The sequence below is a fragment of the Bemisia tabaci genome, chromosome 2 (assembly GCF_918797505.1).
Source record: "Bemisia tabaci chromosome 2, PGI_BMITA_v3".
Lineage (NCBI taxonomy): Eukaryota > Metazoa > Arthropoda > Insecta > Hemiptera > Aleyrodidae > Bemisia > Bemisia tabaci.
The window spans coordinates 640,394-666,765 of NC_092794.1; the positions used below are offsets into that span (position 1 = coordinate 640,394).

Below are 26,372 nucleotides of genomic sequence, written 5' to 3' on the forward strand. Positions count from 1 at the left end.
AGGCCGAAACGAGTGCACCAAGATGGCGGTACCTCGAATATGAACCAGAATAATGAAAATTTTAACTAATTGTGGTTTACCAAGAGTAAATTGTTATTTCCATCAGTCCAAAATGAAAATAGATGAAGAAATTATTTACAAACCAATCTCATTTTCTTTTTAATTGATCAATTTGTTGATGTTGTTGTTTTTGTGAGACAGACATCGCAGGATTCCTGATCCTTATCCCTCAATATCGTTCCTTTGGGTGCACTCGTTTCGGCCTCCATGGCCAGCCAAGGCCGGCTGCTAGTCAGCTGATAATCGAGTTGTCTTAAGTCTGGGTATAAAGGGACTCTAGTAAAACGGAGAGAAAAACTCCCAATAATAAGTATTCAATGACAATTTTCAATCAGATTTCAATTTTTTTGCAGAGGAGAACCATTGTACGCTTTTTCTAGAAAATTTCACTGGTTTCTTTTCATCCGGTCTAGAATATTCGAGGGCAATTCTGTCCAATTACGAAATCTGAAGACCGATTGATTTCGCATCGATATCTCAAATCGGTACCTGGGTGAATTTAAATAGTCAAATTCCAGGTTCTATTTTCTCCCAAAATTTTTTTGTGAATTTTTGGGCAAACCGAACTTTATTTTGACTATCATTAGGTGTAGACTTCGGAAATATAGCTCGTCGAGCTTAATAATTGGGCTTAAATCTGAATTTCCACCGTCAAGTGTATCACTTCCCAAAATTTGCTCTAATTTTGCCCGATTTCCCAAATTTTCACCTCAGAGGTGACATATAATTCTTATAATTAAAAATTGAACACAATTGTCATAAAAGCATCGTCTAGCACTAAATTAAAGCATAATTGAAAACATGTAACCCTTGCAGAACCAAAAAAATTGAGAAAAAATTCATCCGTCATGAAATATATCTGCAGCTTATTCTTCTTGCCTTTTAGACAGTTCCGTCTGTTTATCAAAATGCGCACGGTTTTCCTTTAACACGAGAAGAAGCTTTTAAGTCTAGGAATATTGCAATACAAAATGGATCAAAAACACCGAATTTTAAAACTTCGAGTAGGCGTAAACCCGCTGAAGTGGAGATAAAGGCAGGAAAAGTTTGAGGACTTACATTAACAAAACAGTTATACCGGTCAAATTTTTTTTTTCTCCCCCCCCCCCCCCCCCGGAAGATTTGCCAATGGTTTCGGAGTAGATTTTTGGCGCTGATTCAGAAGAACACCTCCATTTACCTGTGTATCAGTGCATTTATCCTAGGAAAGTTCGGAATTTTTCCGGAGAAATCGGAATTTTCCTTTAAAACCTGTCTTTTCAGAAGAGTCAATTTTCCGGGAGAATCTGTGCACGATGGACAAAACCCAGGAATTTTTCAATTTCGTAGCCTAAGATACATAAGAAACCGTATTGCACCCCTATTAAAATTTCCTTTCTTTTCCTAATACCAAGGTTTTCCGGTCCAGTTTCATTAAAATCGATTAATTAGTCACCGAGATAGTGTTTTAAGCCACGGCCACCATCTTAGATTTTCGAATCTCGGAAATTTGACTAAATTTCGAGTTCCCCGTTCATAAATACCCGCGGGTACCAAGTTTCGCATAAATCGATTGATTAGGCGCTGAGATAGCATTTTAGGCCATGTCCGCTATCTTAGATTTTTGAATTTTGAAAATTCGACTAAAAATTCAAATTCCCCATTGAAAAATACCCCCGGGTACCAAGTTTCACTTTAATCGACTGATTAGATGCTGAGATAGCATTTTAGGCCACGTCCGCCATCTTGAATTTTCGAATTTTGAAAATTCGACTAAAAATTCGAGTTTCCCATTCAAAAATACCCACGGATACCAAGTTTCGCGTAAATCGATTGATTAGGCACTGAGATAGCATTTTAGGCTATGTCCACCATCTTGGATTTTCGAATTTTGAAAATTCGACTAAAAATTCGAATTCCCCATTGTAAATACCTTCGTGTACCAAGTTTCACTTAAATCGGTCGAAAAGAGTGCCTACAGGGCTTAAAAAAACAAGTCTCAGTTGATAAGGCGCTGCGATAGCATTTTAGGTCATGTCCGCCATCTTGGATTTTCGAATTTTCAAAATTCGACTAAAAATTCGAGTTCCCCATTGCAAAATACCCCCGTGTACCAAGTTTCACTTAAATCGGTAGAAAAGAGCGCCTACAGGGCTTTAACAAGCAAGTCTCAGTTGTAACAGTTTTCCACTCTGTCCCATTAAACTGGGACAGGATGGAAACATATGGGACAGGATGGAAATAAGCTGTTTTTTAAGCTTATCTCGAACAGTAAAGACAATTTTGGTGTTTTTTTTCACAGAATATTTAGTAGCACATCCTAGAGTATCGGAATAAGAGAAAATTTTCCATAACGCACACTTCGAAAGTATTTTACGAGCTTATAACGTCGCTCCTCTGACGTAAGGGCGTATCTCGATTTTAACGTGAACCCTGTTGTCCATATAACTCTATGCTTTCCAGGGCTCATGTCAAAATCGAGATACGCCCTTACGTCAGAGGAGCGACGATAATAGTGTGTGTGTCTGTATGCTTAACGTCCTACTGGTTATCATGTATAGCATTTTGTTTGGCATCGTTAATGGCGTTAATTTTGCACAAAAATTTGCGAATTTCAGAATTTTTGCCATCTGCGACGTGTGAACTATTCAATCAAAACAAAAAAAGTCGTTTTTGGAAAAACCTCAACGTTACGGCAATCATTTAGAGCTTATTACATCGTTGCCATGTCTCTCCTGATTGTTGCTCGGGACAATGATTCTAGCGCGTGAAAAAGTTATTGGTGGAGCAAAAAGAAATTGACATATTTTTTTTCTCAAATTCAAAAGCATTACCTATCATCTCCGATAAATTTTTTTTAAATAATCACTCTAGTTATGCTGCAACGTCGATTTAAAGTCAAGAACCAGGCACGGGGGACACGCAAATTTGGGACAAATGTAGGCAATTTGCACATTCAAAGTTCTCCTAAATTTTTATTTCAGTCCAAATAACGTGGGTAATAGCATGTAATAGTCAACAATAGTCTGTAAAATGAAAAAAAAAAAATTATCTGCCCATGTTTCTCAGAAGAGTCCCGGATTTAGTTAATGTTTTGAATAGCTGACATAATTTGGAAGAAAATGGTATATGAATATGCTAGGTTTCCTCAAAAATTGAGGAACCTCGGATCTCGGAACTTTGGAACGCTTCGGAACTTGGCTGACCGCGGCAAGCCGGATCGCGCGTTGACAGGTGCGCCGCGAAAACGTGAATGGGCGCAATGTTCACGATGCTGTATCTTCCTCAATTTTTAAGCAAACCCAGCATCTGTATATGTTACAGTAAGAACCCGAAATCCGTCAAACCTAGTTTTGACTAGTCAGAACTAGTTGCCACAAACCCCATTCGCCAAAACTAGTTTTTACTAGTGAATTCTGAAATTAACCGCTGGTTTTAACGAAGTAGTCAAAACTAGTTGTAACTGAAAAGAAAGCGACATGGCCGAAGGAGAGGCCGCGTAAGAAGACGGCGAGTGCTTTTTGAAGAAGGTGAAGGAATGCTACGAAGGTAAAGACAACCATTTTAATGCTATTCCTACAGAATCATATGAGGCCCTTATACAGCAGGTGGAGGAGGCAATAGCTGCTCCTGAAAAAACATCAGCGCAGTATAGACGGATCAAAAGATTTAACGTCTTAAAAATTGGCGATTCTAAAAAATTAGTCACGCGGGAAGAGCCTGTAAAATATTACTTAGCAATGGAGGAAATTTACGATGTTATTGAATCGGCGCACATCGCAGTGGGGCATGGTGGAAGAGACCGATTGCGGCTTGAAACGTCTCGCAAGTTTACAACCGATCAAGTTCCCGAGACCAAAATTACCCTCCGTGCCGCAGCAACAAAGTCTTCCACAACATCTGGACAAGGATTTGTCAGGTGTACATGCAAAACATCTTGCAATTCGAATCGTTGTTCTTGCAAGAAGAAAAACATGTTATGTAACTCAAAATGTCACAATAGCCTCTCGTGCCAGAATAAGTAAATGTAAAACTTGAACAGAATAATAAATGGTCTATTATCCGAATTCAACTTACTTCTACTTTTCTCTAGTTAATACTAGTTTCAACTAACGAAAGAAATTAATCCTACAAAACCACTTTTCACCAGGTAATTCTAGTGTTCACCCATCAATTTCAGTCAAAACTAGTTTCAACTGAAAAAAAAAATAGTTAGAACTAGTTACGGCGGTGAGGGTCCTAGTTAATTTTAGAATTCACTAGTAAAAACTAGTTTTAGCGAATGGGGTTTATTGCAACTAGTTCCGACTAGTCAAAACTAGGTTTGACGGATTTCGGGTTCTTACTGTAACATATACACCATTTTCTTCCAAATTATGTCAGCTATTCAAAACATTAACTAAATCCAGGACTATTTCTCATGCGTAGCCGCTATATAAAAAAACGCCAAAAAAGGCCTTTTAAAGCCATTTTTTCAAAATGGCGGAAAATGCTCACCAGATACGCGGTAGGAAACTTCAGATTCGGATTCAGCGACCCAAAAAATATGAAGTAAGCCAAAAAAATCGCTGTGTACCCGAAATTCCAGGTAGCCTCATTTTTAGCTACCAGGCGCCTGGACTACTATGCAAAAAACCTTCGTCAATTTATAAATAGCCTTAATTCACATCATCGATGTAGTATGGACATGTAAAAACATAAAGCTCAGAAGAGCCCAAAAAGGCAACAACCATCCGACAAGAAGAATGGCATTGCTACCCATCACGTTCAAATATCTACCAAGATAACCGGCAATGTTTATAAATGATAGCTTCTCTCTGAATTGTCGAGGATAATTGAGGGGCTTGGAGGACAAGGCGCGTAAGTGCAGTTTTTGAAAAATTGAGATATTCATGAACTCAGCAAGAACTAGTTTGAAAGTATATTTTTCGAAAGATTTACCGCTGTGATCCAACTTTAAAGCATCAAAACGTGAGTTTACACTTCTTTTCCGCCGTAAGGTTCCGCGTAATTTTGAAACTTTAAACATGCGTATTTCTCTAAATAGCAAGAACTGCATTTATGCGCCTTGTCAGCCAAGCCCCTCAATTATGCAAGAAACATAGTCTAATATGCGCCATACTATTCTGTTTGAATTTAGTTCCTGTTCTAAGTTTTTTGTATTTTTTTCTTAACTGTTCATTAATGTGAGTACTTTTTTTTTTTTTTTTTTTTTTTTTTTTTTTTTTTTTTTTTTTTACTAATTTTGCTTTCTTACCAAGTGACATCGATTGCCGCCTGGGGAGCGTAACATTTCAAACTTTAATTTTTTTTGACGCACCTCCCCCCCTCCCCTCGGAATTTAAAAAAGGAGATTTTCTTGAAGCTCTCGATCAGCAGAATAAGATTTTTCTAGTGCGTATTCTATCGGGGGGGGGGGGGGGGAGCCCCCCTTTAACCCTCCAAAGTTGCTTAGAATTCCGATGTTTCCGTAAATTTTCCCATTTTTCACGGAAAGGCATGATTTTAGAGCAAAACTCCAAGAGGACAAACCTGATATAGCTCGTGAAACTTGTATCCGGGAGAGTTGTGAGTGACTTCCCGCAAAAATGACCGTTTTCCCGCTATTTCTCGCCAATAACGCGGAGAAGATTGGTGATATCGTATAATTGTTTATGCTTAACATGTAGAGCATAATATTTTCATTTGAGGGGCGGCCTAACCCCTCGTGGGGCGGAGGGAGCTCCTGAGGCCACCCGCCCTACAAAAACTGTCGAGATCGGCTGCTTCTTTGAAGTAGCGTTAAGCGCAAAAATGGACGGCAAAATGAAAACAAATAGCGTTTGTTCGGAGAGTACATTTACATGACCTTTCGTGAGAGGTTGCAAGGGGATGGGCGTACATCCTTTCCCCTACCCCTAAAATATAATCACGAAAAAAGTTACATTGACGCGAAAAATTCACTTCTTGAGGCCACGTTCAGGGTTTGTCTTTGACACGCTCACTCTAATATAATTTATCGAAGGGGTGGAGGGGGGGAGGGGTTGACATCATCGCCCCCTAGCCAAAAAAAAAAGTGAAGGGGGGTAATTTGAAAACATAACTAATATAATGGAAGGAACGCGGAAATCCAGTTGCAGTAGGAGAATTTTAAGAAGTGAAGGGATACGTTATCACGCCGAAGTCTTGAACCTTAGTTTTTTTTGTTGTTTTTTGCGGAATTACTAAAACAGAGGAGCGTATATTTCTTAATTGAAGGAATGGTACATTTTTAAGCTTACGTCAACATTCCAGAAACATTTGGAGAATAGGTCCAAGGCGTCTTGAATCGTTTGCCAAATTGTTCAACCATTAATTTCGTCGCCGACGCATAATTAAATGTATCCATAAAAACCATGGCTATTTAGAAGGGGATTCGGGGATACTTTTTGGATGAAAGGACCCCCAACTAAAATACCCCATACTTGGAATATTTTTTTCAGCAACGGTAAAAATAAAAATCAACGTATCGATCTCTTCATAAATGATTGGAACCAAAACAAAAACGCCCAATATTTTCAAGGAAAAAAGTATATTAAACGCATGGAGAAGGGTGTACCTTGTTCAATTCCGCTGATGGCGTGAAGGTTGACTTTACCTCAAGCTTAGTCAAAATCTCCTATATAAATAAAACTGTAAGGGTCAAAATCTTATGATCCTCAATCCTGAGGAACCGCCGCGCCGGATCGATTTCCTTGATTTTTGTTAAAAATGAAAGCAATTGATGTCAAGATGATGCAAAAAGTCCGAAACCTCCAATATCCGCCCGTGAAGGTTTTCCTGGAGCTTTTCAAACTTTTGGGCCCTAATCTCTCCCATGAGAGTGACCTCTGTGTGTATGGTGTCCTCGGTGTCCTCACTTCTCAGGGAAGGGTTAAAGCGCTGAATAGAACGTCTGTAAACATCAATCACTCTATACCAGCGCTGAAAGCTGATTGACTATAACGCTCTATGAAAAATCTACTCCTCCGTTCTGTCGGATGGGGTTTCCCCAGCTTTTTCGTCGAGTGAATCTAGGGCGGACACATATTGGTGGGAAGCAACCCCCTCCCCTCCCTTCCGACCCTCTGATAGAATCTACAACCTCTGTCTATGTGAGGACAATGAAAATCCTATCTCTAATGTTTGGCTGATGCATTTTTCTTTGAGAGATGCGGAGACCGATGCCAATAGGAAGGGGGGTAAAAATCACGCCCTTCTCATTCCTGACTTTCCAAAAGAATGTTCAACTACTTTCTTGGATGATATGATTCAGCAGTCATCCTTACCCTTTGTAGCATTCTTAGCTCTGAAGGATGTATCCCCAAAATCAGTGAGACGAAGAGCCGTAGTTGACTAATCTTTTCTCCTTTCAAACCTTTTAGCTCCTAACTGCAGTCAGTTTTTTAAATATTCATCAGTTTTCGGTGATTATGAAATTACCGCAGGTACTCGAGCGGACGACGAGCGTCGAAATACTCTTTTTCCTACTATGCTCGCCGGCGCAGACGCGGCGATGTCGAGCATATGCGCTCCGCAGCGGAGCCAAACATGCACCTGTGCACATGTGTGTGATGTGCAGGCTTTCTTCTTGTTTCAATTTGTTTGACTACATAGAAGCCAAAGACATTGAATCACGTAGACCGTGCATTCTGTGTTACGGAAGGCGAGACAACTTTTGAAAATTCGCATACCGATGAGTGGTGGCACCGATGAGTTCGTGTGTCCCAAATGCGCACATCTGCGCATGCGCAATAGCGGCTCCAGTGAATTTTTGTCGGATTATGAGGCTTTTTTTCTCGGTTAATAACTAGTTCGGAAAAATGAAATATTGCTATTCGGTTATAAAATTAAATTTTCTAAAGCCTTCATACATAGGATTTTTGTCTGATAACGGACTCTAAACGAGATATTCGTGAAAGACCGAGCGCGCGAATGAATCCTCCAATGCCTCTCTATAGTCTCCTCGAGTGCCTAGGACACACACTCTCTCCCCTTCCCCGCCCGCCCATCATGGGGCTCCGAGAAACGTATCATGCTTCGCCCGTACAAAACCAAGCCGGACGCACGGTCTACGTGATTCTATGTCTTTGATATAAGCTTAAACTTAAAAACGGGGGGGGGGGGGTGTCCCCGTTACACCCCCCCTCCAATACGAGAGACTAGGCCGCCCCTTAAATGAAAAATATATGGTTATCATTATTTAAGTAAGGTGAGGTCGGGTACCTGGGCAGAGGGGTAACTAGGCCATACCCTATTAGTGCTAACCTGACGCAGAGAAATTACAAAGATTAACGCGCACTCCAAGCTATGCATGCAATGCGTGAAGTATTCGTAAGGTTTTGCAGGAGCTAATAATGCGTTTAACGCCGCGCCGGCCGCAATGTGTTTGAACTCGCGTTAAAATAATCCCGGCATCGAATAATGGGGCTTAAAAAGCCTATGCTGTGTTTGGACGCCGTATGAGCATTCCAACGTTGCCTCGTTTTGCCATGAGCCATTTTGAGGTGAACCATTACACAAGGTACGAATTTAAACACTCCGATGCATGTTTCTTCACCAGAATTTCACGTGGAGCACGATTCGTGCACGATGCAACGGAAACTAATAAAAAGGACTCCTGGCTAAAAGTAATGCTTTCATTGTACATTGGTTACGGGAACTTTGCATTGCCCGGACATGAGAGAAACAATACTTACCCTAAGCGAGTCCAATCGCGTACTACAACGGCATTAGCAGACTACTTCATCAGCACTGACGTTACGCGGATCAGTCTTAGTGCGATCTACGTCTGATATTGAATTACGACCGTTCGACGAGCAGGAACTGCTTGAAAAGTGGCATCTGATTTTTTCTTCTTCATTTTTTCGGCTTGGGCTCATAGATTTTCATGCGCGTCGCGAACTTTACAATTGATGGACAATTTGTATTTACACGGAAAACGCATGAAAGTGTCGCCTGTCTGTAAACCTGCATCATTTTTTAAAAGAACTCCCGCTTTTCTAACTGAGGGATTCGGAGGACAAGGCGCATAAGAGCAGATTTTAAAAAAAATGAGATAATTATGCTTTCATATACAACTGGACTGTATTTTGCAAAATGGAACCGAGGGCATTTCAATGTTGCTCCGATTGTGCAACCAAAATACTTTGGAAAAATTTACAGAAATCGCGAAGAAAATTAAATTTCCGAAGGTAATTTTCGTCTTAAATTTATAGTTTATTGGGAGTAAATATAAAACTTGTTTAAATGATCAATTTCTACTTGCAAGGTGAAAAATTAGCACAATCTTAGCGACCATGGAATGCTTGTGGTTCCTTTTTGCTAAATGCAATCGAACTGGTCTTAATGCGTATTCTGTGAAAAATTCACCCCCGAAGTCCAATTTTTAAGCATCAAAAGGTCAGTTTCAACTTTCATTCTGCCGTAAGGGTCCGTGTAATTTCAAAGCTTCCAACACGCAATTTCCGAAATGGCAAAAACTGCACTTGTGCGCCTTGTCCTCCAAGGCCCCTCAATTGACCTCAGTAAGGCCGTCCAAGGGACGGTTTTCTTTAATTCTAGCTATAAGTTCATTCACATCAACTGCCTCGCGTAGGCAACGTTGCCCTCTATTGCATAGGCCGAACCGCCCTCCCCCTTTTCTCGGGCAGTCGCACTCTTGAATGTAATAACCACAAGATGCCCTAAACACACGAGCATCGTCGACGAAGCCCGGGCAAGGACCGTCTTTGCCCGAGACCCAGTCATCGTTCCAACAAAAGTGACCGTGCTGACCATTTTTAAAGGACTACGTGGTTACAAACTTCGGTTTGTTCTTGTTTTTTTTTTTTTTTTCGTATTTTCGTACTTAGTCGGTGCCAACGACTGATTATTATTCGCAAAATTGAATACTCACGGATAAATAACGCTCCTTCAAAAATTGAAATGTACTTATGGGGGATTTCACGTCGATATCAGAAATACCTAAAATGTGCAACACCTTTAAAATAAAAGAGCACCAATTTTAACAGAATTTCATTACCTCATTTTAAAGGCATTAAACTTCTTTTTTCCAGCTTTGGCACGCTCTATTTTGATTCAGTACAAAGTTATAGTGATTGATAAACAAGCCGTTGAATCAGGTGACTGGTGAAGGTCCACGCAAACATGGCGGCCCTGCCAAATTGTGTCAATTACAACCGACACTTGAAAATGTGAAATAAAAGATGATATAACAGATGAAACTTGGCAATTCTTGAGTTATGAGGTAGAATTAATGCTGCCTTTAAAGTTTTCTAAACTTTGGACACTTTCTTTTAGTTTAAAAATATTAAAGTGAGGATTTTGTGTAGTGAGGAATTAATTAGTGCTACACACCTAAAAATCCCTGGTTTTCATAAAAATTAAAGTTTTCATTGTAAAAAAAACTGACTTATCAATAATGGTTTCGTCGAGAAGACTTCAACGAACAATTTGAAGACAGTTTTGAAACTCCTGACTCTATCTGCGAGATAAACACTGCACTTAATACAACTGTGAAGCTGCCAAATATGACGACACTTTTCTCGCTTAATAATATACATTTCAGTTCAAATTGGCAATTTTTTTGAACGTTAGAGTCTCCTTTCAGCAAATAATGCCAAAAAATTCATGATGAGTGCTGACTTATTACCGCAAATTAATTGCTCTTTTGCTTCAAAATCGGGGTTGGCGGCGCGTAACCGACCGGACATTTTCGGCCTTTAAAGTCTCATATCATTAAAGACTAGCGACCCTTACGTGCTTCGCACGTAGCAGTTTATGCAGACTTAATGACAGGAGAGAAAATACGGTGATTTTCGGATTCAGCTGCCAGAATTACGCAAGAGTCATTTATCGCATTCTTATTCAAGTTTCTTCTCTGTTCCTAACATCAATATTTTTTCGGACAATAAGTGCTCCTTTCCGCCCTCATAACGCCATGTAAAACTCATCTGATTGTAATTCGTCGGAGAAGAGAGGAAAATTTTATTTTTTTTATCTCTCAAAATTTTATCCGGGGTGAGTAGAAGTATTTCAGGCAAATCTAAAAAAATTAAAAGCCGACCATTGTTCCCAGTAAGTAAATATTTATCTCGTTAATGACTCGATCACTTGCGCTATTTTTGCGCTACATTAAAGAATATTTGGAATGGATAAATTGTCGTTCGCGAGATTTTCTTTCACGCTTCTCATTTTATCAATGCTTGATGCTTTTGATCAGCAAACTGAAAAGACAACATTGCAAAACAAAGATTTCTCGGATCGAGGAGTGGAATATGATAGTGAAATATTTGCGATGGACCGTCAGATGGAGGCTTGAAAAAAAAATGTGTTACTGAGTCCAAGAGTGCAAAATCCTAGGTGTTGTGCCTCGCGTTAGGCCCTACAACGACAATTTACAAATTCTCAACCCCAGCACGCACCCTTGGTAAACGCGCAATGCGTGAAATATTCCTCCAGTAACGTAGGCGCTAACATGCGCTTCACGGTGTCTAAACTGTGTTTGACGCGATTATTTAAACTCGCGGAATTAGCGTTTTTCAACTCATGATTCGAATTTTTTTATGATTTTGAGGTTCTTGTACACTCCGTACGAATAATTTTTCTTCAATATATATAAAGAAAAAAAAAAAAACCATGAAAATCAAATTCTTTTTGGCGCGTATACGTAGTATACCGCCTTTGCGATCGTTTCGACCCCCCACCCGATACAATAACCGAGTCCCTTAATTCCTTACCGGAAAGTGACTGCCGCGAACTTCTGAGATTTTCCAAAGCGTGTAAAAAGTTTATTAATCCGTCAATAATTTTGATTTAAAGTTTTTTCTCATTCTGGGGCTTTCTAGTTTATGTGCAATGAATACCAATAGTCTACGTTACTTGGTTTTTTTAAAAAAAACCTAAGAATGCTCCGCGCTAATTTAAAATATGCATATATAAGCAGAGGCAAACGAACTGATTCGAGGATTGCTGAGCAGTTCGGCACTCTTCGAATGAGAATTTTACTCCTCCGTTTTGTTTAAAACGGTGCATTGACAGATATCTACACCCCTGTTATGCTTTTCAAAATTTGGTACCACTGCTCTGATAGCCAGGGCCAGCCAGGACAGCCGTAAGTGCAATCTGTGATGAGCCTCGAGACTCATTAGACCATGTGCTAACCATGGCCCATACAGAAATTCACTCCCCTATCGGGCCAAAACAGTGCACAGGCAGGCACAAACCCAGGCAGTGTCCCGATCGTGGCTCGGTTCGACGCGTGGCCTCCAAGCTAAAGAACAAAAGGCGACTCTCGCCGCAGTCAGACCTAATTACTTTCACTCGATTACCCATATTCACCGTCACGCTGGGATCCACCAAATTTTCAAAAAAATTGTTTCGCGTGTATTTAGCAAGTTTTTCCTTACTCTCCGTTAAAACACGAATTAAAAGGGGCCTCATTCATGAAAATCGGCCGATTAGAAGAGAAGTTACAATATTCGAAATCCGAAGAAATCATTAAAACCTCGATTTCGCTAAACAAAAAATAAAATGAAGGGGAAAAAAGAAATGTATAAATTACAATTAAATATCATTGACCTCAGAATTTGACAAGCAATTCAATTATATAATGGAGAAAAAATTGGGAGAAATTACAAACAATTCGCCTCTTGCAAGGGGCTTCCTTGTAAAAATTTTGACCTGAAGACAATTGTTGAATACCAGCAGTACTCCATACAATACACGGTGTGCCTGAACGAATAGTTTTTTTTTTTGTTTTGTCAAAATCGAAAATTTTTTAGTGTAGGGTGTCTGCAGAGTTATTTAAGCCAAGAAGAAAAACAATTTGTCGAGCTCCTGGAAAATAAAGTCGACTCAGAGGTATTTCATGGCTAAAGGGGGCAATTTACCGATGGTAAGTCCCGTTATATTACTGAAAATAAATTTCCTCGATAGTTACAATGCCTAGGTTTCTTGAATATGGTTTTTTTTTAAGTACTCGAACACTAAAACCACAGATTTTAGCGACATGGTAAATGTTGGAGACCTGGAATTACCCATTGGAACTAAGCTTCAGGTCTTTATAAGCTTCCATTTCAAACTCGGTTCGATGGCCGAATTCACGGTCGAGAAAGCAGGTCACTTTTGGAGAGCTTCGTGGAAAATTTCAGAAATTTTCGGTTCCAACGGGTAATTCCAGGTCTGGATCCGACAGTGGCGTGCGGTGGGTTCAGAGACAGGGCAAGCTCTAGCATTCGTCATCCGGGGGGGGGGGGGGTGGTTTAACGTAGCCTCTTTCCCTTCCCCCTCCCCCCCAGCCTCCCAAGAAAATTCTTAAAATTTTACTTTATTTGCTCTATTTTTCGGATGAAATCTGATGGAACGTCTTGAAAAACTGTGGTTTTATTTCTTTCTCTCGTATTTATGATTTCATTTACTCAACATGTTTCGAATGTTATTGATCATTGAAGGACGGCTCCATACTCTTAACTCCTAATTTTGCCACTTATTTGAGGAATTTTAGTCTTTATTCTACAGCATTTAGAATTTTTTGAGTTACTTAAATTTCCCCCCAAAAAAGGGCTTTCTGCATTTAAAACAGGATTGAGAATTGTCTAATTCATCACCAATTTGATCCAAGTGAGCGAAATTTTATAGAATATAAAGGCATTTGCTCCGGAGGAGCAATTACAGCCGCGACGGAAAGAGGGAACAAGATAGCGCATCGGAGGCAGAAGCAGCGCGCTGCGGTGACGGGCCAAGAGATGGCCAAGAGAAGCGAGCTGCGATCGCGCAGCGAAGGGCTCGGACTCGGATCGTACCGCACTCCCCGCCTGCCTTGATTCCGCCGCTGAGCAGTGGCGCTCCGCTCAGCTGATCGCAAGCGATTCTCTAGCGCATGAGTTGGCCCGTGTTTAGGCCGCGCAGCGCGCTGCGCCACTTCCATCCGCTCTGCCGCTTTCCTACTTCGGTGGCTATATACGTATTTCTGTCTCCCTCTCTTTCTGTTTTTAATGCAATTTACTTACTGAGCACATTTTATAAATTATATTTGCTAAAATGTAAAACATTTAATAGGTGTAATTTTCTTCTTTCTTTTGAAATATTTGGGCAAGCAGTGCTTGCCTTGCTTATCCGGACCGCACGCCACTGGGATCCGATTGGGCTAAAAATTTTTTAAGGTTCTTTTTACACCAAATGACAACTTTTAGGGGGGTCGGACATTTGATTTTCGAAAAGTCGAAAAATAAGAACCACCCTAATGTAGATTGCTTACTTTCAATTCATGAATGAATAAAGCATGGACATGACTGAACTTATTTGCATGGAAATACGTTTAAAATAACAAAATCAAGACATATTTAATGGAATTACCTACATTTAAATCGAGTCAATTTCTTTTCAATATTATAACGGGATTTATAATACCGGTGATTTGGGTATTTTAGCCCCAAAATACCTTTAAATCGAATTTATCTTTCAGGAGTACGACAGAATTTTTCCTTTCTTCACATAAATTATTCCGTAGCACTTTCCTTCAAGAATCTTTTAAGATTTTGCTTGAGGCAGATCAAAAAACTTAAACTCGTTCGAATGGCTTTCTACATTCACAGTACACAGTCTCGTCAAGGTGCGTCGTTGACCTCGCAGTGTTGGATCGTGAAATCTCTTGTTGTGCTGCTTGCCTATTTTGAAATCTCTGTAAATGAAGACTAAAAGGGTTGATATGTACGAGTTAATGACGCGCCTTATCAACATGTTGTGTTGGAGATCACCGCTTGTTTTCTCTTAAAGTCTTTTTAATGGCCCGAAATAGAAGCATCGAGAATAAATTGTTTTTAAGAAATACTATTAACACGCATACTTTTGGTGAATATTATTGCAATCGCGGTCAATTTAAGTGAACGTAGCTAGGAACATTTTAATTTATTTTGGGGAGTAATTGCAATCGCACAGTGTAATAGCGACTGCTGATATTTAAGATTGCAGGACTTAGCGTTTTATTTCAATTTTTTTTGTGGCAATGCGACGCTAGAACATACAAACGATGAAAAAAATTAAAATTCAAGACTTTCAGCCGTGTTCCGCGATTGAGCAATTCAAATTTTCCTCCTCTTCTCTTCTTATGAATGAAATTATTGAACTGCACCAGCGACCCTCAAATCCCCGGCCACTACGCTTCCCACACCAGTTTTTAAAAATGAAAAGTAGAAAAGAAAAAGATGCGCGGCTGCCGAATTCAGGTTCCCCGACGGACTGAGCTCAAAACAATACCGCCGGTGAGCGAGATCTTGCGACACCGCACGCTCGAGCCGTGCGCAGTCATATGAGTATAGAATAACCATGGTAACAGCAATCCGGCCTTCCGTCTCCAAAATTCGCGTGACCTACTAGGAAACTGGGTCGGCACCGGTACCCTCGGGGGGCTCCCGCGGCTCCATCATCGTTGCGGACCCCCAAGGGGCGCTCGCACCACCCAACGTAGGACGAGGGGCAGAACCTCCGGTCCAAACGCGGCTCCGATCGGCTCGGCAGGAAGGGAACCAGGCCGATTTTTCCGAAAACCGTCGGAGGGCACCAGCGTACCCCCAGATGGAGGGATCGCGAAATCCAACCTGACCGAACGTCTCCGACCCGCAGACGGGACCGGGAGCCCGAGGGACGAACGGGAAGGTAAAAAGTTAGACACTCCGTGTGGGGGTCGTAAATAACGGCCTTTCGGGGCGCAGCGCCCCTCTAGAGAGGTTGGAGTCGGCAATACTTGAAACTTAAGCTCCGGCCGCCGGGGGGCACCTGCGTGCCGAATCCCGAGCCGAAAGGACGAACGGGGCGGGAACGGCGGCGGTTTTCCCGAAAAACCCCTCAGGGGTAGAGTCCCTTTATACCCAGAGTTAAGACAACTCACTTTTGGTTGGGCTGAAAGTGGCCTAAAAAAAAAAATCCAATTCTGATTGGTTCTCGCTCATAGAGGCCGAAACGAGTGCACCAAGATGGCGGTACCTCGAATGTGAACAAGAATAATGAAAATATTACCTAATTTTGGTTTATCAAGAGTAAATTGTTATTTCCATCGGTCCAAAATGAAAATAGATTAAGAAATTAATCACAAATCAATCTCATTTTCTTTTTAATTGATCAATTTGTTGATGTTGTTGTTTTTGTAAAACAGACATCGCAGGATTCCTGATCCTTATCCCTCAATATCGTTCGTTTGGGTGCACTCGTTTCGGCCTCCATGGCCACTCAAGGCCGGCTGCCAGTCAGCTGATAATCGAGTTGTCTTAACTCTGGGTATAAGGGACTCTACCCAGGGGCGGCAGCAACCTCCCAGAGGGTCGGACCAGAAAACTCGATGGGGGGACGGTACCGGCGCCTGACATTACTTTAAGATTCTAGGAGATCTTTGGACTAAACTAAAAATTGAAGGGTTACGCGTTATATAGCGAGGGGAGCACTTTGATCACACGGAAAGCTCGCTAATCGGACTGTAGATTTTGAAAAAAAGCCTTTATTCTTTGAAAATTGGCACAGAAGCACCACCTGGGTCATTAATTTAAGTTCCTAAAAAAGCTTTGGGGTAATCTCATAATTGCAGAGGGGCCGATAGCAAACGCTCAATTAGCAGCAAATGCTTTGAGTCAGGTGAAACCTAGGATTTTAAATGCATTATATAATGCATCATATACTATCTCCAAAATTACTCCGTAGGTATCCACCAAGCAAAATAGGTACTTACATACTGTGAATCGTCGAAGCTGACACTAGAACTACCTAATGCTTAGATCTTTATTGGAAATTAATATGGTTGTTGTTGATGAACTTAGAATCCCGGCAGATTCTGTCATTCGTGGTTCCTTTTTACGAGGTACTGAACACAAATATAATAATAATACGGCACGATCATGATTGTTTTAATGATTGATGGTTACATAAACACAAAAGCGAATTTGTTTACATATCATACAGGGTGTTCGAAAAGTCCCCTCCCCCCCTCTAACTTTTGACCTAATTAAGGTAGAGATTTGAAACTTGGAGGGTGTTCCTAGACCGAAGGGAGCTACTTTTTGACCCCCCCCCCCCAAAATTTTCGGGGGGTCTCCCCCTTGGGGGGTTACGGACCCTAACTTTTTTTTTCAAATAGGAAGACCCCCTTTGAGGATATTTCGTTCGAAAGAGCATAAAAAAAGAAAATTTTTCGCGCAAACCCGAAGTCATTATCTCAAACCGTTTCAAAATGGCGGCCGGTCAAAGTTCAAAATGGCCGCAAATTGGCACCTCTGCTATTTGCACATGGATTTGCTTGGAACTCGGTATCTGGGGGTATTTTGGCACGAGAAAAACGAATTTGACGTTAGATTTTTAAAAAAAACCCTAATTTTTCAAAATGGCCGCCGTTTTAGGCTCAAAGTGGCCGAAAATTTGACAAACTCGATTTTTTGCCAATGGATTCACCTGAAATTCGGTATCTGGGGGTATTTTGACCCGAGAAGAACGAATTCGACGTTAGATTTTTAAACAAACTGTAATTTTTCAAAATGGCCGCCGATTAAAGTTCAAAATGGTCAAAAATTAGCAACCTCGACTTTTCAGCTCGGATTCTAAGCTTATCGTTTTCCTCCTACCCAGATACCCCCAAACACCGAGTTTCATGCGAATACATCGGCAAAAAGTCGAGGTTGCCAGTTGTTGACCATTTTGAACTTTAATCGGCGGCCATTTTGAAAAATTACAGTTTGTTTTAAAATCTAACGTCGAATTCGTTCTTCTCGGGTCAAAATACCCCCAGATACCGAATTTCAGGTGAATCCATTGGCAAAAAATCGAGTTTGTCAAATTTTCGGCCACTTTGAGCCTAAAACGGCGGCCATTTTGAAAAATTAGGGTTTTTTTTAAAAATCTAACGTCAAATTCGTTTTTCTCGTGCCAAAATACCCCCAGATACCGAGTTCCAAGCAAATCCATGTGCAAATAGCAGAGGTGCCAATTTGCGGCCATTTTGAACTTTGACCGGCCGCCATTTTGAAACGGTTTGAGATAATGACTTCGGGTTTGCGCGAAAAATTTTCTTTTTTTATGTTCTTTCGAACGAAATATCACAAAGGGGGTCTTCCTATTTGAAAAAAAAAAGTTAGGGTCCGTAACCCCCCAAGGGGGGGACCCCCCGAAAATTTTGGGGGGGTCAAAAAGTAGCTCCCTTCGGTTTAGGAACACCCTCCAAGTTTCAAATCTCTACCTCAATTAGGTCAAAAGTTAGAGGGGGGGAGGGGACTTTTCGAACACCCTGTAGAAGTTTATCACGGACCATGAACTGTTTGTGTTGTTGATGTTCCGACTTCGAGACACGGGGATACGAGCTAAGGAGGTGGCGCTCTCGGCGGGCGGGTGGTGAACCATTTCCAGCGGGGAAATTTCGACCGCCAATGTTGAGATTTGGGATAGATTTGAACCGGCAGGACCACCATGAGCAAAAGAAAGACTGACTCTGTCTGAGATCCTTGTTGTTACCAAGCCAAAGCAGGTTTAATATAAAAAGTCACTCTCCCAACTTAATTCATTTGTTCGGTTTAAGCATTTAAAAGGAGTTTACCTACAGGGTGTACCAATAGTCCGTCCCACCCCTGCTAACTTTTGAACGAATTGATCTAGGGTAATGAAACTTTGGGAATGTTCCTATCTCAAAGGAGACCATCTTTGGGGGGGGGGGGGTCAAAATTTTGGTCCCCCCTCAGGGGGGGGGGCGCGGGGGCCCCCAACTTTTTTTTTTCAAATGACAACTGGTAACCCCTATCTTGTGATACCTTATTCGAAAGAGCATAAAAAACTAAGAATTTTGGCGCAAACCGCGGATCAACATCTTAATTTTTGACCGAGTTATGATAGGTCAAAGGTCAAATTTGAAATATTTTAAACAAATCACAACTCCGGTTCAAATTATCGTAATGAAAAAAATAAAACGGAAAAATTTACCAAATTGTGTCCGCTTTTAAGTAAAAATTGCAGAAATCACTTCGATTTAATTATAAGGGGGGGGCTCGGACCCCCAAATACGTCAATTCAAAGGTCATTCAATTTTTCCGCGAAATAAGCCAATTTCCCCTAGATTTGCCTCCACATTATCTCAGTAAGGTCAAAATCAGTTCAACATTACGGTGGCAAGTCCCTAAATTTCGGGAAATGTTAAAAAAAAAACGAAATTTAAACGGTCGAATTTAATCACCTCAAATTTCGTTTTTTTAACTTTTCCCGAAAATTGGGGACTTGCCACCGTAATGTTGAACTGATTTTGACCTTACTGAGATAATGTGGAGGCAAATCTAGGGGAAATTGGCTTATTTCGCGGGAAAATTGAATGACCTTTGAATTGACGTATTTGGGGGTCCGAGCCCCCCCTTAAAATTAAATCGAAGTGATTTCTGCAATTTTTACTTAAAGGCGGACACAATTTGGTAAATTTTCCCGTTTTATTTTTTCCTTACGATAATTTGAACCGGAGTTATGATTTTTTGAAAATAGGTCAAATTTGACCTTTGACCTATCATAACTCGGTCAAAAATTAAGATGTTGATCTGCGGTTTGCGCCAAAATTCTTAGTTTTTTATGCTCTTTCGAATGAGGTATCACAAGATAAGGGTTGCTATTTGAAAAAACAAGTTGGGGCCCCCCGCGCCCCCCCTGAGGGGGGACCAAAATTTTGACCCCCCCAAAAGATGGTCTCCTTTGAGATAGGAACATTCCCAAAGTTTCATTACCCTAGCTCAATTCGTTCAAAAGTTAGCAGGGGTGGGACGGACTTTTGGTACACCCTGTATAGCAAGAAAGGTGCACCCATTAAGAGGTCGAGTCCGTTTGCCACCATGGATTCCCGCTCTTATTTACACACTCGCACAGACGCAGGGCGCTAGGGCTGCATCACCTCTCCCCCGTGATAGTAGCTACAAGGGCTCCGTTTATATGTCTTTGGGCAAATCATAGCCCATAATCCGCAAAAAAAGTCGATTTTAAGCTATTTTTATGCACTCGGGAACATTCGGGCAAACATGATAGAAGTTGAAATTCGGATTCAGCACCGAAAATTACACAGGTCGCCCAGAAGTTCATGCTTTCCGGTGTCTTTAGGAATAAAATACCTCTCGCGAACAAAAAATTTCCATGCAAGGTGTGGACCGTTTTAAAGTAACGCAATATTTCGAGATATATCGTGATTTTAGGCCTGGGGCCCTAACCGGGATTCGGTCGGTTCGATTTACATTGGACTTTCCATAGGGAACGGGAAGTCAATTTTCAAACGCTGATTTTGGGTAGTTTCAGAGCGTTTATGCCGGATTTTCTTGCGATTATAAGTTCTTCGCGCGACGATTTCGTGGGTGGCATTAAAATGAGGCTATGAAGTCGCGGTTTGGACGAAAATTTCCAATAAAAATCCGCAATTTCAGGATATTTCAATGTTCTTAATTTACTATTACTTTTAACATGCATTGTTGCCGGTTTTTCGATTTTTAAATTGATCAATTTTTACAAATCTGCAAATATCAAAAGAGGGCTCTATTTTGATTGGAATAAAAAGTTGTCTGATCGATAGTTCGTCTGATTCCGCATCCCTCGATATATTATACCTACCTCGCATGGAAACTTGTTGTTCGCGAGATATGGCTATTTTTGTAAATAGCTTTTTGGAGCGACGATGCTTCTTGAGTCGAGGTATATAGACATTTTAACCTTCAATAACAACGAGTAGCATTAATTCTAAGGTTACCTCTGTAATTTTTGACGCTGAATCCGAATTTTGACTTTTCATCAAGAAATTGTTGCCCGAAAGTTTCCAAATTCGGCAAAAATGTCTGGTGTCTTGGTTTATGTCTTACGTTTCTCGTTTTCCGACTAGATGAACACTTCTTGGGACAATCTTATTTACACAGAGTGTAACGAAAAACTATTGCGTTGTTACATACATACATACATACATACATACATGATCGTCGTTAAATAAAATTAACTAACTAACATACATACATACATACATACATACATACATACATACATACATACATACATACATACATACATACATACATAAGCCGATACTCTGGCGAGAGAAGCCGCTTCATCTGCTGGCCCCTTCCTCCCCCTAACTGTCATAGCCGAGGACCTCAACAAGTACATCAAAAAAGAAATCGTCAAAAATTGGCAACAAGAGTGGACAGTGTATTGCCAACACAGAAATCCTCCAATGTCCGTATTCCCTCAACTTTCTGGTCTACCACGAGCAGATCAAGTAAAATTAACCCGGCTGTGCATTGGGCACACGTCTTTCACCCACCAATACATCATCAAGAAAGTCCAACCCCCGACCTGCATCTCTTGTAATGTCCCTCTCTCAGTTAAACATGTTTTAATAACTTGCCCCACATATCAACAATTAAGATCCAAAATTTTCCCTCCACTTTCTGACCTCCATACCATCCTTTCAAAGTATTTTCATGAAATCCCTCCCTTTTTTAAACGAATTAATCTCCAAATTTAATGTATTCTTTCCTTGTCCATCTCCAAATTTAATGCATTCTTTCCTTGTCCTAAATTTTAATTTTCTACTACCCTTTTTGTGACTCCTACTTCTTAAATATTTAAATTATGTTTTTTTGACGATCTCTCCTCATCTACGGTGTTAATGGCTTCAATGTTAAAGCACCAAATAAATGTATTTACCAACCAACCATACATACATAAATACATACATACATATATACATACATACATAAGTAAATACGTAAATTGTATTGGACTGGTAAATTGACTTGTGATTGAATCATTTTTATCCTTATATTTCTTGAAAATGTCGGTGAATTTGCTTCGCAGTAGGGATGGACCAATATCGAATTCGAATGCGACGAATATTGCGAATATTTAAGAATTCGAATCTTGCGATTGCGAATAGTTCGGATGCGAATATTCGAATATCTTCGATTATTGCTTCGATTTTTAATTGTCAATGAACCGCGAGAGATAAAATGACACTTTTGAATGCGATTATTCGAATATTCGAATTTGCGATTTCAAATACTTCGGAAGCGAATACCTATCGACGGTGAAACTACCAAACCACGTATCTCGTTTGCGGTGTTTAAAAATCTACGCTCACATTTTATTTTTTTGAAGTAGACCAAATCAATATCATCCCTTGAAATTTTCACAGAATTTTCTCCGCACGAAGAGGAAAAATCACAGAAATTTTCAAGAGTGGACGTTAAGTAGTTTTTCATTTAAAAAATAAAGTATGACAGGAAGTCTGCGACGTCGCAAACCGAGATACGTGGTTTGGTAGTTCCACCGTCGATATTCGAATGTGATGCGATTACCTATCTCGGTGCCGATGATTCGAATATCGAATATTCGAATATCTAAATATTCGACCATCCCTACTTCGCAGCTCGAGAGCATTGACCGCAATGAGTCAGTTAGGATGGCTACAGAATTATGTTTTGATGCTAGATTCTTGTGAATTACCTAAAAATATTAAGATCTGTCCAAGCTGCAACTTTATACGTTCAATATTAATCGAGAAATCGCCCTATGAAAAGTTGGGTTATTGACGTCATCCACCGCGCAGTGACACCCTTGGTTTCTTCCACCTTGCTTTCATCCGCGTTTCACGTAGAGTAAAGCCCGTGTCCCACGATCAAATGAATTCATCAAATGCAAGATGGCGGGTTCATCAACATTTGACGGCCCGCTAACTTTTGATAGCAGACTTGCGCGAAAACCAGTCGCCATCTTGCATTTGATGAGTTCATTTGATCGTGGGACAAGGGCTTAACCAATGCTAATAAAGTGTGTCTCCCTGACTGATAAACCAAGCAGGAAAAAAACCACAGTGACACTACCGCGGTGGATGACGTCAAAACCCGACTTTTCAAAGGGCGATATCTCGGTTGGTATTGAACGTAGAAAGTTGCGGTTTGGACGGATCTTAATATTTTTAGCTTCTCTACTAAAATCAAGAATCAAAACACAATACTGTGACCAGCGCAACTGACCCATTTTCGAACAAAGAGATTCAATAATCTTTCCTTAGAGGACTTTTTTGTTTTGTGATTCTTGGCAACACTGTAATGCATTCCTGCAATCTTATTCTCATTTGACCAAATACACTGTAGCCGCTAACACACGTACACTCCGAATGTACATTCTGGCCTATTGCGCATGCGCAGACATCGAGAATGTTCCTCATTTTGTTCCCTTGAACAACTATAAGTTACAGGAATGAGTAAAAGATCGTCGCGGGTATCTTCTTCTTCTCGTCAAACTGTACATTCTTTTCCAAGAGAATGATGAGTGTAAATTCGCAATGCCCGCGCATGCGCAGTGGGCCAGACTGTACATTCGGAGTGTACGTGTGTTAGCGGCTAAAAGATACGTGGATCAACCGATTTCAATCGGTTTTTTTAAACATTCTTTTTGTAAAACCGCAACAGCAGTGATACAAAATTTTGGTCTTTTCCAACGTTATCACGCCGTTACACTGCATAGATTCTGTAATATTTTTCGTTGCTTGTCTTTATATGCTTCAAAGAATCTTAAAAATATTCCGTGCAATACTTTCACTTTTCGTCACTAAATAGAAATGCAAATCTGCTCAGTGAATGTAATGTGATGTTTAAATAATTTTTACCGAATTGGTAGGTAGTGCGTGCGAGGATAAGGTTATTTTTAAGGGGTCTAGCACAGGGTTGAGGGGGGGGGGGGGTAAAAACTGCAAACTTAGCGTTACAAAATTTAAGGACGGCGCGCCCACGCATTGCAATGCACTTCTGCACTTATATTCTCTCCAACCTCCATGGATATTGTAGATAATTATACTATGGAGCTTTTGAATGTGAGAGGGATTTGTGATGAAAATATTTATTCTTCCGTCAAATTCCGCGAGAAACACAATTGTGCCGCTGCTTATCTCTTAAATCAACTCCAAAACTCAAAAAAGGTTCTCAAAGTTGAGACCGTTAAGGCGGGGATATCCCATTCTACCATGAAAGTCAATCTCACATCAAGACAAACTCTCTACGCAAAGATAGGGATCGAAAACATTGATAGGATTGCAGTGTTTTCAGTTGTGTCTCCAAACAAACTGGCACCGTTAATGTAGTAGTTCCCTATATTTGTATAGAAAGTTTAGTTGATATAGAGCTGGACTCTCATGGTAATGTGAGATATCCCTGTCATTACGATCTCAACTTTGAGAGCTTTGTTTTTTGCCATAGACTTTATTGGGAGAAGGTACTTAAATCTCACATCCTTCACAAATGCAAGAGCTACGTTGAGGTGTGTTTTTGTTTTTGACACAGAAAAAGGATTAATAAATTAATTTCATCGGGAAATTCAATTTCCTTTTTGTAACTTTTGATACTTGGCTATTACGCAATAAGATACTAAAATTTTAAAACTATACAAAAAGTCAGTAACACTTAAAATATAGAGGCAAAAAAAAAAAAAATGGAAAAAAAACCGGAAATGAAAAATTTTCAAGCATAGGAAGTATCTGATGTTAATGTAGTAATATTAAAATCACGTTGATTAATTCAAACGTTCTGCTAAACAGGAGAAAAACTCTAATGAAATTACAATTTTTATAGTACACAAGTCCAAAAAACCAGCAAGTAACCATGAGTATGAGCTGCTATTGCTCAAAGCTACTGAAGTAAAGGAAAGCCCTAATGATACAATAGATGTAAGAGAAAAAAAGTTCAAATTCGTTGGAGACACACTAAATCCAGATTCCAACGTCATCGGTAAAATATTTTTATACTAAATTATGGTATAGATTATTTATTAAAGAAAAAGAGGAGTTATAAAAGTGAAAAAAATCAATACGCGAGTTATACATGTAATATGTTTCATCATTGCAATAATTAATAAGATAAATAATTATAATTAGTCCATAATGTGGTCAGGTCAAGTCTATAATTTAAGCTTTCAATGCCTTCATAACCGACCTTTAATCAGTTACCGTTTTATTACCTTGTATTATGCAAACCGTACAATCAAGATTGACGGGAGTAAGTTAGCATTTCCATTACTAATTTTATTTTACTCAAAAATAAAGTAATCGAGAAAAATATTTTTCTACAGATGCAATTGGTATAATTGGAATCGTATCTGGAGAAAAGGAGGTAGGAACCAACATTCTGAAAAGGGAAATCATACTCCAGGAACACAATTTATCATCCGTAACTATTCAAGATTGATCTATTTTTTTACTGCATGTTTGACACTTCATTGTCATACCGGTTAAAACCACTATCCTACCTCATTTCAAGAAAAAATTTCTATTAGCTTATGGTTTATTACCAAAGATTTAAAAACATTTACTAACATTTCAACTGAAACTATTCTGAAACAAAGGATCAGTAACATACAAATGAGATACCTGTTAATTAATTTTAGGCACAACATATTGGGACAATCGATTTTGATCTGGTATTGAAAATCTGCTTCCGTTTTTTAACATTCATTTACTTAATTACCAAATAATCTAGCAGCAACGGCCAAAAATGAAGTTTTGAGACCATACTTACACGAAGTAAGTTTAGTGTTTTAAAAAAGATATAAAAGCCAAACATTGGACAAACAGTATGAATACGTTCAGATTCAGACGGTGGAGAAACTTGTTTCAAATTTCAAAACATTTTTATAATCTTAGTGATCTGAAAGATGAAGTGGAAACAGAAAATATATCTGTTGCGGTGAAAACCCGAAAACGCGGGCAATACGCGATTAGCCCGGGCACATCGCGATTTGCCCAAGGCGTTTTGGGCACATCGCGAAATATTTTAAAAAACCGGGTTTCGCCCGGGCAAATCGCGATGTGCCCGGGCAGTTCGCGAAGTGCCCAATGGTGATTTGGACAAATCCTAAAATCAAAGAAACCAGAAAATAAAACCAGGAAAAAGGAGAAATTCTTACCTACGGTGAAGTAACCCCCTGGTTTTATATTCTGGTTTCTTTGATTTTAGGATTTGTCCAAATCACCATTGGGCACTTCGCGAACTGCCCGGGCACATTGCGATTTGCCCGGACGAAATCCGGTTTTTTAAAATATTTCGCGATTTGCCCGGTTTTCGGGTTTTGACCGTAACATATCCATTGCATCATATGGTTTGCTGTGTTCTCTGGAAATCTTGATATTATAACTAAATTTTTTTTCGTTTCTAAAGATTCTAGGAGCAAACCTGTCTTAAACGCCTTTACTATGTACGATTTAAGAAATGACAGTTATTTATTTTTATTAAAATAAATACCTATTTAATAACAATTTTAAAAAAACTTTTTCAGATGTGTTTGATTCTGTGGGAAGAGCAACC

General features: G+C 39.9%; 1 protein-coding gene across 2 annotated transcripts in view; it reads right to left on the reverse strand.

Annotated features, from left to right (window-relative positions):
- The window catches only part of OtopLa (proton channel otopetrin-like a), a 130,150-nt gene that overhangs the window by 95,684 nt on the left and 8,094 nt on the right, over positions 1-26,372 (reverse strand). The window lies entirely within an intron of this gene.